A 14,471-nucleotide genomic window follows, 5' to 3' on the forward strand; every position below is an offset into this window, starting at 1 on the left:
ACAGTGCTAGTGCTATGGCCTTGACCACAGGCTGAATCGGGCTCAACAGCAGCTGGTTCCAGAGAGGCCACCAAATAGGAACATTCTAAAGAGTGTTTATCATTCATGTTTCCCACCAAATCACCATCTCCTTTTGTCTTTTTCTAACCCCTCTCCCCAAGTTTGGCTTGGTTTTATGGAAGTGACTTCCTGCACTGGCCATTCGTAACTGATTTAAATTTAATTATTCTTCCTTTCTCTGCCTATAGATCCTATGACAGGAGTCTTTCTCTATTATTATTATTATTTTACAACTGTTGTCTCCTTAGCCACCCCCTTCCTTTGTTACTTCCCTTCCATTCATCATCTTACTCTGTTGCCCTTGACTTTTCTGCAGTCACAGAACTCTCTGATATCTGACAAAAGCTATGCACCCCTTCTCCAGAGAGACAGTCAATAGCGTGCGCGCGCGCACGCGCACACACACACACACACACACACACACACACACACACACACACACACTTAAGATTTGGGATGTACATCAATGCTAATCTATCTATTTCTTCTCAACTTTACCCAAATTGGCATCTTTCTATCTCTGAGAGTTACTGATAATTCCAACTGAATTCCTACTTTCTTTGGACAAGTCATTCTCATTTATAATTACAACCCGCAAAAGAAAAAAAATGTTGCCCTGTGGGCTCCATCTCTTCAAGGTGTCACATTCAAAGAGACTCAAATCTGATGTCCAAAACATAGTTTGAAAGCAATTAAAATGTTTATTGAACATTTGAGGAAAATTCCAAAGGGAGGAATTTCATTCATAACATATCTTTAAAACTTTAAACAATCTCTTTCCCCATCTCCATCTCTCCCTCTATCTCGCACAGATGGCCGCTGCCCCTGAAGTCTCCTCGTCCCTGCAGGCTCTTCAGCATGTTTCTCACACACCTCTCATGCTGGCTCTTTGATCTCTCCCCCTCTTCTCTCATTGTCTAAGTACACCAGGTTGGCTACTCTGACCTTTGTAACATATAAACCCAAACAGCATGGTACCTCCCAACTTACCTTTTACCCCAAGTCTGCACAGCCCACAAGATGAGATGGTAGACAGCGTTTAGCAGAAAGCAGAAGAGGGGAAAGGCTATAGACCCTGTATCTTAACCTACTATGTTTTTCTGTTACATAAAGGACTTGTGAAGTTGCCCTCTTGCTAACCTTCCTAACCTGTTCTCTAGGACAGCAGGCTTACCTGGACCATCCGTTCTGAGTCTTCCCCCATGGGTTAGCTACCACAGGCAGTTCTCACCCCTTTAGCTCACAGGCCTGTGTATGACACGGGGGCTCCTGCCCACTTTCACCTCCACTTCTGGGAAAGAGTGAGAAGCTGCAGTTTAGAATCAGCACATCCCGCCTCACCCCAGCTACAGGGTGCAAAGTGATAATGATTTCAGCTCTCAGAGCCATCGCGGGACTGCCCCCTGCAGAGAAGTCAGAGTATGTTTCTCAGATAGAAATAAGATTTGTCAGCCGGGTGTGATGGCTCACACCTGTGATCCCAGTACTTTGGGAGGCCGAGGCGGGCAGATCCCTTGAAGTCAGGAGTTCAAGACCAGCCTGGCCAACATGGTGAAACCCCGTTTCTACTAAAAATACAAAAAATTAGCCGGGTGTGGTGGCACATGCTTGTAATCCCAGCTACTTGGGAGGCTGAGGCAGGAGAATCGCTTGAACCTGGGAGGCAGAGGTTGCAGTGAGCCAAGATTGCACCACTGCACTCCAGCCTGGGCAACAAGAGCAAAACTTTGTCTCAAAAAAAAAAAAAGAAATAAGATTTGTCAAGACAAGAGGTATAAGTTCAAGAGATCTATTCTGCAGCCTGCGGACTATAGTTCCTAGCAATATATACTTGAAAATTGCCAAGAGAGTACATTTTAAGTGTTCTCACCTTAAAAAGACAAAGTATGTGAGGTCATGCATATAACTAGCTTGATTTAGCCATTCCTCAATGTGTACATATATTAAAACATCATGTTGTACATCATCTTTATATATAATTTTTATCTGTCAATTAAAAAATAAAATCTAAACAGAGGTTTGTTGGGATACAGATGCTGTTTCCTTAGTTTTGCTGTCTCAGAATACTGATTATACTGATTCTAATAGTCAACTAGGCCAATTTCTAGTAGTTTTACTTGGACCTTGACAAAGATACCCAAAGAATGAGTTAAGAATTACTAAACCCCTATGTGGAATAGGAACTGTATGTGTTGATGTGCAGTTGACTTAAGCATGTGTGTGTCTAACTATTAAGAATAAAAGGCATGGCCGGGCGCAGTGACTCACACCTGTAATCTCAGCACTTTGGGAGGCTGAGATGGGCGGATTGCCTGAGCTCAGGAGTTTGAAACCAGCCTGGCCAACATGGCGAAACCCCGTCTCTACTAAAAATACAAAAAGTAGCCAGGCATGGTGGCGGGTACCTGTAATCCCAGCTACTCAGGTGGCTGATACACAAGAATCGCTTGAGCCCGGGAAGTGGGGGTTGCAGTGAGCTGAGATCATGCCACTGCACTCCAGCCTGGGCCAGACTCCGTCTCAAAAAAAAAAAGAATACAAGGCATGTGTTTAGATGTGAATGTCCCATTCCAACTCTCCAAGTGAGGGTGGAAGTTCCCGTCCGTGTGGCTGAGGACATCGTTTTGTTCTGATCCAGTGGGATCCTTCGTTTGCAGGCTCCACTGTGTCTCACATGGGGCTTATGCCATGGGGTTCCCCTGGTGTCTTGCTGTTGTTTCAGGAGCTACCTCTGGATGGCCCTCCGGTGGCTTCAGTGCAGCCCTGCACACCACGCGCACACTCAGCAGGCCTGCTGCCGCTTTCACCTTATCACCTGCCCCTGGGCTTTTCACAGTCCTCCTTGGGGCACTTTTGCCCGTCTTAGAATATTTCTCATGTGGTTGAGGATTTTGGATTAATGCTGACACGTTTTTTAAGGCCTCCTAACCCAGAAGCTGCTTTGTCCCACTCTGGACGAGCCTTAGCCTGGCCCAGTCAGATCCGACTGGCGGGATAAATAGGCCAGGCCCTCTGGGATGGAGGAAAGGAGAAGAGAGCGGCTCAAAAATATTCCCCAAGCCTCCCAGCACGACGTGGATGGACACAGCTTCCAAATGTCCCTGTTGTACTTGTGTATATCCTTCTGTGAGATTCATCTTGGACTTGGTCTAAAGTTTCTTTGGTATAATTTAATCAACCTAGTTCCGTCCTGTCCCTTTTGGAAACTCCTTTGCAAGCCTCCCGCGTCCTGCCACCCTGAGTGTGAGGACTCTGGGCTCCGTGGCCAGTCTTTACAGCCAGCTCCCTCTGGCCCTCTTGTCAGCCTAACACAGTGCCCCTCTCCTTATCTCCTTCTGCCTCAGAAATCAAGCTCTCTGTCCCTTCAGTGGCCTGTGTTCTTACTGGATTTCTTCCAGTCTGCTGACATCTCGCTGAAGAAGTGAAACAAGCCCTCTAGATGCCTCTGCCTTTCCTAGCAAGTCTGTTTAGCCGTCACTGAGCTGCAGGCCTGCTGCGTAGGGAATCTCAGAACACCCTCTAAACAATCAAGGACAGATAGGGAGAAATCCAAGTCATAAAGTGCAACACAACAGACTTGTGAAATGTGAAGCCCTATCCCATGGCCCTAGGCTAGGCCATGGTGTCCCCATGCCTCCTGCGAATGGCTAGGGATTCAGGCTGCTGTGGTAGGCCAGGAAAGAGCACTGACTCTGGAGTTAGAAGAGCCAGGGTGGCATGGAGATGGGCCACTCGGCATGTTCCATGCATAGCAAGAATTACTCTGGTCATGGAAGAAGAGGGGCAGCAGGGCGTCCCGGAAATAGTCATGTGACCGTGGCCAAATCACTTGGCCCTCTTAAACCTAATATTTTCTGTAAAGTAAGAGAAATCAAAATCTGCCATGCCTAGGAGACAAACAAGATAAAGCATAGGAAAACTCTGTAAACTGTCAGTGAACATTGTTATGAGAGGCAGAAACTGAAACAAAACCAAGTCCAACATGAACCAAACCCTTAACAGGTTTACTGGCCTCAGCACCGGCCTCTCCGAAGCGGAGCAGACAGACCTGTGATCAGAACCTCAAGAGCTCCAGAGACTAGCGTTATCTGCATAAAATTGTCCACACTCATGTAAAATGACACATAACTAAGTCCCAATTATGTCACATGGACTATAGGCAAAACTGAGGTTCTCAGGAAGAGAGGCCTGGAAGGATCAGAAAAGGCTGGGAGCTGGGGCAGGTGGAGCTTGAGGTGCTATGTGACACTCTGCGGCAGAGACACGTGGGCAGTGTGGCGGATGGTGACAAGGAAGACTTCCAATAAACATGGCATGCTCTAGACGCTAGTTTCTGCATTAGACAGATACATATTGAGCATCTCCTATGTTCTAGGGCTAAAGATTCACTGGTGAGTAAGGCAGACACGAAACAGTGTGCTGTGGGGCTTCAGAACAAAGTCACAGCCCCTCCCCAGCCCAAGGGGACCACAGCCAGGTTCTCAGGCTCTGCCAGTGCAGGGGTCCCACACCTGTGCCCACTCTTCTTCCGTGATCAGCACAGTTTTTGCTGAAGAAACATGCAGAGCAGCCTGTTTTGTGTTACCCCAATCAGGGAAGGGGTACGCTCAGCCTTGCCCTTGACAGGCATCCAGGATGCAGGCAGCACCTCTGAGGCAGCCCTTGGCTGGGAGGAGCAGGGCACCTCTGTTTATCTGCAGCAAATATTTATTTGTAACCCCAAGCACTGAACAAGCCTGATGGGTGTGCCTACTCCAGGGCGTCTGTGCGCTCCAAGCCGTGTCAGACCGTGGTGGTCTGACAGAGATTGCAGAGTCACCCCCAGGCCTTCCACAGGTGGACTGGACACTGGAGGTCCTGAAACCAGAGGACAGGCCATGTTTTCTGTCTGTGTCCCCTCCTGTGAGCTCCTCGGGGGCACTCTGCCTCTCATCTTGTGTCCCTGGGGCCGGGCTCCATGCCAGGCACTTTCCTTAGTGCTCAGTAAGTAGTAGATGAAGGATAAATGAGGGGAATAACAGAGTTTCCACAAGGATGCTGAGACAAAGGCCCAGCCAGACAAGGTCCAGTCAAGGTCATGATCAGGAGCCTGCGGGTCATGTTCTGTTCCGAGCAGCTCATCAAGGATGGAACGGAAGAGAAGAGGAATAATAAACTCATTTTCACACGCATTACCTCAGGCATAACTCAAATGTGAGCTGGAGTCACATGTTCCGCAGGATCTAGATACGACTTGCTCAAACCCCCATAATAGGGCTCAGTGGAAACCTAAACTCTATTCTGCGAGCTGCTGTTCTCATGGTCACCTCTGGCTCCAAACTCCTCCCTCCACCGAATTCTTCTCGCTGTGAGTGTCTTCTGTGGGCTTTGTATATGCACCCAGATAGGCACTCAGCCCCTTCACTGGATTGCCACGGAGAAGAAAAATATCACTCACATTGAGGAGTCATCACCACAAAAACCTGGAATTCAGTAAGACACCTCCCAGTTCCTGGAAGCCTTCTGCAGAGGCTGACTGCTGGGAGTTTTAACTGGCCAGGAGACCCAGCGGAATCCCCCAGCCTCAGCTGCTTTTCAGGGCTCATCTCTCTTCCTCACCCCACCCTCCCTGATCTGCCTGCCACCCAGCGCCCACACAGCTCTCCCAGGGCCACTCCCAAACCTCAGCACAGCCAGACTCACCCAGGGACTAGTGAGCATGGAGACATCTGCCGTGAGCAGCTCGGAGGGCTAACTGCAGGGACCCTGAGGCTCTTGGGACAACGTCAGCCCTTTTTAGAAGGCAGTGTGGCCGGGCGCGGTGGCTCAAGCCTGTAATCCCAGCACTTTGGGAGGCCGAGACGGGCGGATCACAAGGTCAGGAGATCGAGACCATCCTGGCTAACATGGTGAAACCCCGCCTCTACTAAAAATACAAAAAACTAGCTGGGCGAGGTGGCGGGCGCCTGTAGTCCCAGCTACTGGGGAGGCTGAGGCAGGAGAATGGCGTGAACCCGGGAGGCGGAGCTTGCAGTGAGCTGAGACCCGGCCACTGCACTCCAGCCTGGGCGACAGAGCGAGACTCCGTCTCAAAAAAAAAAAAAAAAAAAAAAAAAGAAGGCAGTGTGATTTTAAAGATCACCGTCCCCCCCATTTTCCCAGGTAATCCTCACCCCGTAGAGAAAGGTGTATTATTTATCTCCGTTTTACAGATGAGCCTCAAGGAGATCATTAATTGTCCAAAGTCACCCAGGTAATGAATGCAGAAAATAGGGTTTAAACCCAAATCTTGGAACTCCTGGCCTAGTGCTCTTTCCACTGTGCACAGCAGAGCACAGCAGGATGGAGGGCTCTGTGTGGGGACAGCACTCTGTGCAAAGCAACTTCCCCCTTAGACCTGGTCATTCCAGCATTCAGAATGTGCAGATACCAGGCAGGTGGCTGGAGTGGAGCTCAACAAAGACACGTGATTCCAAGTCTGTGCCCCAAAATGGTCTAAACTGTAAAGAAGAAAGCAAAATATACCCACAGGATACCCGTGTATCAATAAACGCCAATACTGGAGGACAAATAGGCCTCAGGAAGACCAAACAAAAATGTGCAGCATTTAGTCAATCCTGAAAGGCTCCCTGGGGGAAGGGAAAGCCTCCTTTCTTTTCTCTTTTTGTTTGAGTTGGACTTCAGATGCAGAAGACTAAGTTAACGGTGTTCTTCAGATCATAGCACAGTATCATGATCATTGGTCTGTGCAAGATCTGTCACATCTTATTTATGTTTCTCACTCTCACTTTCATTTACCTTCTTCCATAGGCAGCCATGATGTGTATTCATTTTTTGGTATGTGTTCTCGAACATGTGGATTGTGGATCTGTATGCTTGTAGTTTAAATCCATGTAAGCAGAATTCTTATGCCTCTCATGCTTGGTGGTTTGATTTTGTTTCGTTCTTTCTCTTACCACTGTGCTAAGCTTTCTCCTCGCTGCTGTGTGTTGCGGTGCCACATCTGGTCCTCTGCTTTCAGCAGGTGCATATCCTCTGTGATAGCATCTACCTGAGTTTTCGGGTCCGCTCCTCAGTGATGATCACTGAGGTTGCCTCCAAGTCCCCGCCATCATAAACAGCCCAGCATGGTAACAAACATCTTCACATATGACCCCTTATGGCTGTGTTAAGAAATTTCAGGGACATCGAACCAGGAGCAGAATTGCTATTTCATGGGCCATATGTGTACTTGCTGTGACTAGGTGGTACCAGGTCACTCCCTCAGTGGCTGCCCCAGCCATGCCCACCACCAGTGTTCCTGTATACCTACATCTGCACCAATGCTCGGCATTATCCTGCTCCTGACTTTTGCCAATCTAAAGGTAAAAAGTGATAGCTCGTTGTGGCTTCAGCTTGTATTTCTTGAATTACTAATGAGTTTGTGCATCTTTTCATTTCCTTGGGAGCCTTTAGGGTAACCACTTGTCCATTGCCTACTGTTACACTGGGGTTCTTGGAGGTCTTTTCTTGATGATTTGCAAGAGTCCTGTATCTCCCAGAGAGACCCTTTCTCAAAGAGTGCACATCTCTTTGCTGCTGTAGTTACCCATCTAGGGTAAGAGAACCCATGTGGTCACTAGTTCTTCAAACCCTCATCCTGGGGGTCAAGACTTTGTAATGGGCATATGTACAATCAAAGTAAAGGGAACCCCTTCCCCATTTCCTTCTTCCAGCCTTGCCTGAGGATTGCAGGACAGGAAGACAGGTAACAAGGAAAAACAGCTTCCTCTTCTCTGGGGCTGCTAACCTGCTGTGTCAATTTCATGAGTTAATAAATGAGTGGAGAAGGCTTAATTGCATCAGAGAAATTGAGATCAGCCGGTGCTTAGGCCCCACTCAATTAACCTGTGCTCCTCAGGGGGCTGAGCAAGGAGCAGGGGGCAGTCGATGGTTAATTACATGTGCTGGTGCCAGCCGCAGCTGGCATTTCCTGCCAGCATTCATCCAGGCAGTGAGGCGAGGTGACCCTGCTTCAGTGAGGCTGAGGTCACTGAGAACAGGGGGCCCTTCAGATAGAGCAGAGACCCCTGGTCTCCTGGGGAGTGAGAGACCCATTTCCCAGCACATTCTTTCAGGGTGGCTTTTAGTGCCCAACTCCAGCCTCTACTAGACGAATGGCTTTAAAGCCCCCATTCTTTTATTTTATTTTTTTCTTAAGACAGAGTTTTGCTCTTGTTGCCCAGTCTGGAGTGCAATGGTGCAATCTCAGCTCACTGCAACCTCCACCTCCCGGGTTCAAGCAATTCTCCTGCCTCAACCTCCCAAGTAGCTGGGATTACAGGCACGTGTCACCACGCCCAGCTAATTTTTGTATTTTTAATAGAGACAGGGTTTCACCATGTTGTCCAGGCTGGTCTCGAACTCCTGACCTCGTGAGCCACCTGCCTCGGCCTCCCAAAGTGCTAGGATTACAGGCGTGAGCCACCACGCCCGGCCAGGCCCCCCATCTGACCACTTTATTGGCTCCATCCCCACCCAGGCTAATGCCACATGCCTTTGGTTCTTCTTAGGCTTCCCCCTCCTCCTGCCCCCTGGCCTGCTTGCCTTCAGGACACAGAACCCAGAGCCACTCTTGTCATGGGCACCAGATGATGCCACAGGCTCTGCAGGATCACTCCCCTCCCCTACTGCCTCCAGACTGAAATCCTCCCAGAGAAGTTTCTTCTTGCATCATTTTCCAAAAGGCCAGATGGTAAGGCTCAAACCTGCTAAGAATATAGATTCCCGGGCCCCACCCTGTAGATGCTGCTTCAGTAACTCTGGAGTCTCCATTTTTTAATGCATGGCTCAGGTAATGGTTACTGTCAAGCCAGAGTTACCGTCAACTCCACTTCAGGGGACACCCTAGCTCCTGATGAAATAAGTGCAGATCTTCTGGAAGGAGAGACAACATCAAATGGAAGGGCCCTGGCCTGGGACCTCTACAGTGCCATCTCTGCCTTGCTGTGTGTGTTAAACAAGTCAGTTGTCCTGTCTGAACCTCGTTTCATCATCTAGAAAATAAAGATACTGTAAATCATTCTATTGTAAAGACACATGCACACAAATGTTCATTGCAGCACTGTTCACAAGAGCAAAGCCATGGAATCAACCTAAATGCTCATCAGTGACAGACTAAAGAAAATGTGGTACATATACACCATGGAATACCATGCAGCCATAAAGAAGAACAAGATCATGTCTTTTGCGGGAACATGGATGAAGCTGGAGGCCATTATTCTCAGCAAACTAACACAGGAACAGAAAGCCAAAGACCACATGTTCTCACGTATAAGTGGGAGCTAAATGATGAGAACCCAGAACACAGAGGGAACAATACATACTGGGGCCTACTTAAGGGTGAAGGGTAAGATGAGGGAGGGAGCAGAAAAAATAACTATTGGGCACTAGACTTAATACCTGGGTGATGAAATAATCTGTACAACAAACCCCCATGACATGAGTTTACCTGTGTGACAAACCTGCACTTGTACCCCCAAACCTAAAATAAAAGTTTCTTAAAAAGACACTGGAGTCTTTACATTTCCATGGATCATTTTTCTATAAGTAACAAGCACGTTGCATGATTTATGCTCAAAAAGCAACTTTAATTTTTTTTCTTCAAATGTCCCTGTAAAATGTATTCAGTGGGAGAAATCTTCCCCTGCCCCTAGAAAAAAAAAAACTTGATCCAATCCCATTGCTTTTTCATCCAGTCTTCAGTGATAGCCTTGTAGTTACTGTAAGTTATAGATAGTCCACTCAGACATTAGAATGCATCAGAGGCCGGGCGTGGTGGCTCATGCCTGTAATCCCAGCACTTTGGGAGGCCGAGGCAGGTGGATCACCTGAGGTCAGGAGTTTGAGACCAGCCTGGACAACATGGTGAAACCCCATTTCTACTACAAATACAAAAATTAGCCGGGGGTGGTGGTGGGCATCTGTAATCCCAGCTACTTGAGAGGCTGAGGCAGAAGAATCGCTTTAACCCAGGAGGAGGAGGTTGCAGTGAGCTGAGATTGCGCCACTTCACTCCAGCCTGGGTGACAGAGCGAAAAACTCCATCTCAAAAAAAAAAAAAAAAAATGCATAATAATCATGAGTAATGAAACACTCTTATTCTGACTGCATTGTTTTTCTCCTTTCTTCCAGTTTCGCTCTGCTCAAGCTGGAAGCACCTGAGGTGGGCCCCACACGTCCCTCTGCTGTCTACATCGCCCTGTTCTCTCTTCCCTACCACCACCCAGGAGCTGCTGTTTTATCACTTGCCAGGATTGAAATTCGGGGTTCTTACTGGTTAGAGAGCTTGGAGAAACTTAAAACTGGCTCTTGCTTTTGAAAATGTTTTTGTGGGCTCTCCTGGGGTTCCCTGCTGGACTGGACCCCTCTCTCCTGAAGTTCCCTTCACCCATTCAAGCAGTGCATCTCTGTCCCAGGAGTCTCTTGCAACCCCTTGCTCAGCCTCTGGGCATCTGGAGGCTGCCCGCAGCCTCTTCAGTGGAGGTCTTCTCCCTGTTGACACTTACACAATATTGACTCAAGACAGCCAGCCCCAGAGCCCTCCTCCCTTGGGATACATAGCTCAGCAACGCCTCTCACCATGGAAATCCCCTCACCAAACCTTCACCAAGTTACAGTCCTATCCATGTTTTCTAAAGCGGGTGAAAGCATCCATGGATCCTGAGACAGATGTTCTTACATTCCCATTGTACAGTCTGTGCACAGCCAGGGGAAGAGGGCCCTGCCCTAGACTCCCTTTCGCCTTCTGATTTCTATCCTTTGCCGTGTCAGAACTCGTGCAGGAAGAGCCCCTCTGTGATACCCAGTGACATTAAACTCTACGTCACAGGTTAATCTGAGTGAGAACATCTTGGAGAAAAGAAAGCCCAAGTGCCCAGAATGTCCAAGGCAGGAGGTGGGAGAGTGTAGGAAGGTCTAGATCTCGGAGGGAGGTGATAATGGGGACAGGGCTGCTCTGTCATGCAGTCACTCTGCCTCCTTCTCAGCTTTCCCCAGGGCTCTGCCCCTGAGAGCTGCTGGGCTCGGATAGGCCTAGTCCCTGAAGCATCATGCTAATGTCTGTCCTTTGACCTCCAGCTTCTGGCCAAGGGTGAGAACCTGGAGGTGGTTAGCCCTGTCCCCTTGGAAAGTGGCTCTGTGGATATGGTTAATGGCTGGCTTTCCTCCCCAATACAAACATCCCCCACCCAGGGAGGCCTCTCCTCCTCGGGACTCTGAGCCAGGGCTGAGCATCACCCCCACAGGGCATCCCTCCTCTCCCTCCTTCTCTCAGTGTAGGGTTCAGACTCTTGCGAATAATGTTGAGTGGTTATTTAAAGATCAACACCGTCCTGGCCGGGTGCAGTGGCTCAAGCCTGTAATCCCAGCACTTTGGGAGGCCAAAGCGGGAGGATCACTTAAGGTCAAGAGTTTGAGACCAGCCTGGCCAACGTGGTGAAACCCCATCTCTACTAAAAACACAAAATAGCCGGGCACAGTGGTGGCTGCCTGCAGTCCCAGCTACTTGGGAGGCTGAGGCAGGAGAACCGCTTGAACCCGGGAGGCCAAGGCTGCAGTGGCACTCCACCCTGGGTGACAGAGTGAGACTGTGTCTCAAAAAAAAAAAAAAAAAAGAGATCAGCCCTGTCCTGGGTTAGAGTGATTGGTTAAATGAATAAACAAATAAAAGAATGTAAAGAGACCCCCAAAAATTAGCCTACCCTGGATTCCTGGATGTCTCAGGAGGACCCTGCCTCCCCCTCCCCCAACAGCACAGCAGCCTGAACTTGCTCCTCTGGCTGTCCAGTCGCCATCTTTGGCCTGATAGAAGTCAGGATATTGGAGTAGGGGAAGGAAGTGTGCAGCCCAGGCACTGGGAAAAAATAGGACCAGGAAACGGTGGGGAAGGGGCTGGGAAAGAGGTATGTTAAGAGCAGGGTCAGTCATGCAGGCAACAAGGACGCATCCACTGGGCACAGATCCAAATCCTCCAGTGGAGCAGGAGAAAACCAGCCAAGCGCCCTGCCCCACTCAGCATCACCTCCCAGACACATGCCCAGCATTCTGCTGCTGCCCTGGGCACAGGGTTCCAGAAGCACCACAGAGAGAAGGAGACACAGCTGGGGTAGATGTAACCTTACAGGTCTGTCCTCAGGTTCTTAGGCTGGGGCCTCGGAAACCAAGGCAGCCGCGGAGGTTTACCTCAAGAAGCAAACCCCTGGAGAGACTTCCACTCTAGAGCCGTGGGGTCACAACTGGGGGCCAGCAGGAGCCTGTCTGTCCTCAGCCTTCCTGTCCAGCTTTCATGGGTCTTCCTCTCTCTTCTCTGGCAGGGACTGATGCCCTTGGCCATGACGCACCCCCACCTGCTGTCTGCTCAGGCGTAGCCTGCGTGACTGAGCCACCACTGCTCCAGCTGTTTCACGTAAGTGTAAGGCACGGGCCACTCCCTTTTCCCTGGGGAGAGGGTGTCTGGGCCACCAGTGGGGAAGGAGCTTCAGAAAGTCCTGGTCACAGAGGGAAGGCCCTTAGGATTCTTTAGTGGGCAGCAGGTTTGTCCTCTGGCTACCCCCGTTCCCTGACTTGGCCACCACTGAGTCATTCTGCCCCAGACCTGCTGAGACCTGGGTGGGAACATAGGGACCCCTTTCTCCTGTCCTCAGGACACCTCAGGAGGCAGCTGGTGTGTTAGAAACTCCACAGCACTGGCCCGTGGGCCCTGACGCAGACACTTGTTATCCTGTGACTTTAGAAAAATGACTTAATGGTCTCGCTTCTCCTCCAGCATTGCTGGGGCTTTTGTAAGATTCAAGAATGTGTATTCGCTATCTTTTGCTGCATCACAAACGACCACAAACTCCACAGCTTAAAATAATACACAATGATTCTGTTTCTGTGGGTCAGAGGTCCAGATGTGGCTGGTTGGCCCTCTGCCTCAAGGTCTCAGCTGGGGTTGTCAATTCATCCCCAAGGTCAACTGGAGAAGAATCCACTTCCACTCTCATGTATGTAGCTGTTCAGTTCCTTTTGGGGGGCTGGATTCAGGGCCTCAGTCCCCAGCCAGGAATTGGCCAGAGGCCACCCTAGGTTTCTTCACACATGGGCTTCCCCAACATGGCAACTTTCAGTATCAAAACCATCAGAGACAATGGCTAGCAAGAGAATAGTCTGAATCTTATATAATCTATTCACAGAAGTGACATCCCATTACCCATTCTGTTAGTTAGAAGCAAGTCACAGGCCACACCCATACTCAGAGGGGAGTACACAAGGGCATAACTGCCAGGAGGCAGTGACCACTTGGGCCATCTCAGAGCCCGCCCGCCATAAGAGAGCATAAATGGAGCACTTTGTAAACTGTAGGCTGCTGTTTGGGTATAAGAAGTTACTGCCAGCATTTGCATCTAATTGCAGAGACAATGGGCCCTCCTGAAATCATAGAGAGCCACTGAATGTGGGAATGTAAATGCTAAACTGTACCGTTAGTACAGAAATTAGCCGGGCATGGTAGCACATGCCTTTGGTCCCAGCTACTTGGGAGGCTGAGGTGGGAAGATCGCTTGGGCCCTGGAGGTTGAAGCTGCAGTGAGCCGAGATCACAGCACTGCACTCCAGCCTGGGTGACAGAGCAAGACCCTGTCTCAAAAAAAAAATTTGTTTTTTCCATTAGTACTGAGCCTTCAGGGAAACTGTTGAGAGCTGATTAGTTCATCTCACACCCTTTACATGTCCCTTCCTGGCTTATGATTTTAAGGCCAGACCTAAACAGCCACAACAGGTCTAGACCTTCCTTCTCCCCACAAACATGGTTGTTTGTGGGGTCTTTTCTAGTTTACAAAGAGCTCTCACACCCATCCCCCTCGTTCCTCACAGTCACACTTGAGAACTCAGAGGAAGATCGGTGATCCTTGGTTACAATTCCTTACAGTCCTACTGGCGAGGGAGACAGAGGAATGTGAGAACTGAGTGTTTTGTTCATCTTTGCTTCAGAAGTGAGAAAGAAGGTCATTTTCCAATATGGGGTAGCTGCTCAGTGGCACAGGTGATCCTCGAACCTGGGCCTTGAGAACCCCAGCTCTGCCCAGACTGCCATGCCCGCAATGTCCAGGCCATTGCTGTGCGCAACCTGTGTGGTCCTGAAAGAGGGCTGGCCCAGGACAGAGGCAGGGAGGAGGGAGGGCACTGTTCTTATACGGCTTCTCCATAATTCCCTGTCTCCTAAAGCAGGCTGAGCACATCCTGGAGCACTAGTCCAAGCCTGTCTGTGGGGTGGATCACTGCTGCCTCCCCAGCTTCAGGTCACTCCTAGACCTCTCTGTCCATAAGCAGCCTTCAGCGATGAATATGCAGGGAAGTGTTGGGGGGATGAAGTGGTGCTGTAGTGAAAGTGCCTAAGCCTTCCCCAAGCTGAG

The 14,471-nt window shown here is 49.5% G+C and overlaps 1 protein-coding gene across 7 annotated transcripts in view; it reads left to right on the forward strand.

Moving 5' to 3' along the window:
- LOC102138309 (protein FAM163A) overlaps positions 1–14,471 on the forward strand; it is a 71,279-nt gene that overhangs the window by 49,636 nt on the left and 7,172 nt on the right. For 5 of the 7 annotated variants that reach the window (XM_015446324.3, XM_065532358.1, XM_045393420.3 and 2 more), the window contains exons 2-3: positions 10,213–10,243; positions 12,393–12,484. The gene's annotated coding sequence lies outside the window, so the exon portion shown is untranslated. Of the gene's footprint in view, positions 1–10,211; positions 10,357–12,392; positions 12,485–14,471 lie in introns of those variants that run through there. The other 2 variants (XM_015446321.4, XM_074026307.1) reach the window with 2 other exon arrangements.

Source organism: Macaca fascicularis, chromosome 1, assembly GCF_037993035.2.
Source record: "Macaca fascicularis isolate 582-1 chromosome 1, T2T-MFA8v1.1".
NCBI lineage: Eukaryota > Metazoa > Chordata > Mammalia > Primates > Cercopithecidae > Macaca > Macaca fascicularis.